Source organism: Hemiscyllium ocellatum, chromosome 15 (genome assembly GCF_020745735.1).
Source record: "Hemiscyllium ocellatum isolate sHemOce1 chromosome 15, sHemOce1.pat.X.cur, whole genome shotgun sequence".
NCBI lineage: Eukaryota > Metazoa > Chordata > Chondrichthyes > Orectolobiformes > Hemiscylliidae > Hemiscyllium > Hemiscyllium ocellatum.
Window position 1 is genome coordinate 33,994,768 of NC_083415.1, and position 1,903 is coordinate 33,996,670.

The following is a 1,903-nucleotide window of genomic DNA, read 5'->3' on the forward strand; positions in this document are numbered from 1 at the left end:
TTAAGCTGGAGAGGGCTCAGAAGAGACTTACCAGGAAGTTGCCAGGAATGGAGGGTTTGAATTAAAGGAAGAGTCTAGATAGGCTGGAACTTCTTTCACTGGAGCATAAGTGGTTGAGGGGTGACCTTACAAAGGTTTTATAAAATCATGAAGGGTATAGATAAGGTGAATGGCAGTGTCTTTTCCAGGGGTGGGGGGATTTCAAGACTAGGGCACATAATTTTAAGATGAGAGGAGAAAGATTTTAAAAAGACAAGAGAGACATCTTACTTGCACTGAGTGGTTCATGTGTGGGATAAGACATTTGGATAAGTACATGAATAAGAGATATTTGGAGTGATATGGGCCAAGCACAAGCCAATGCAATTAGTTTATTTTGGAAATATGGTCAACATGGACTGGTTGGCCCGAAGGGTCCATTTCAGTGCTGTATGACTCTGTGACTCTATAACGTTCTCTGACTTCTCTCCCATGTTTCCTCTTCAATTCTGGAGACTCCAGCATATTCTCAGAGTCCAAATTCCACTAGGCCACTAGTTGTGAATATAACATTACATTGCAAAATAGTGGCACATGACTTAATTTAAACAGAACTCTTAATGGTCTTCCACTTATAATTAGACTACCTACAGTGTGGAAACAGGCCCTTTGGCCCAACAAGTCCACACCGACCCTCCGGAGAGAAACATACCCCCCACCTATATTTACCTCTGACTAATCCACGTAACACTATAGGCAATTTAGAATGGCCAATTCACCCAACTTGCACATCTTTGGACTGTGGGAGGAAACCAGAACACCCGGAGACACAGACACAGGGAGAATGTGCAAACTCCACACAGACAGTTGCCCGAGGTGGGAATTGAACCCAGGTCCCTGGTGCTGTGAGGCAGCAGTGCTCACCACTGAGCCATCGTGCCGCCCGTTCTCCACCATTAAAAGTAAAGTGTGAACACACTGTCAGATAGAAGGGCAGAGGTGGTTCAACCAAGATATTCAAAAAGGAATTTGACAGTTATTTGAAAAGAAACAATGCTCAGAGTAATGTGGAGGTGGCAGGAGAGTGGCAGTGAGTGATTTCTTATTTGAAAAGCCTGCACAGACCAATGGGCCAAATGGTCATCTTCAGAACTGTAACAATTCTGTGATTTTGTGAATTCACAACAATTTTGTACAGGTGTAAGCTATCAGATTCAACAAATACTATGAATCAGCATTAACATTCCAATTATTATTTGAAGTGAAGGAAAATACTGTTTCAGATTAGTCTAGTTTTAAGCTATATATTGTCTGAAACTCTCTAAGAAAAAAACATCTAATCCATTCCAATTTTTCTGTATTGGCTAGACAAAAGTGTTCCCATATGAAATGCACTGAAGCCTTTATGACATACTTTGTAGTCCTTAGATCAGTAGCTACTCAGAGATTCTGAATGAGTCCTAATCAAGCCACAGTCCTGCCCACTCGCGGCCACAATGCCACTGACTAGTATCATACTCCTAAAAATTGGGCATCACATGCCAAACCTTGTTAGACCACCTCAACCCTGGCAACTAAACCCTGTAATTATACTTTCATGTTCTTTTCCTTTCTCTGCTTGAAGATTAGATAGATTCGCTACAGTGCGGAAACAGGCCTTTTGGCCCAAAAAGTCCACACCTTCCCTCCGAAGAGTAACCTACCCAGACCTATTTCCCTACATTTACCTCTGACTAATGCACCTAACACTATGGCAATTTAGCATGGCCAATTCATCTGACTAGCACCTATTTGGACTGTGGGAGGACACCCGAGTAGCCGGAGGAAACCCAAGCAGAAGCAGAGAGAATGCGCAAACTCCAGACTGACAGTCACCCGAAGCAGGAATTGAACCCAGGTCCCTGGCTCTGTGAGGCAGCAGTAC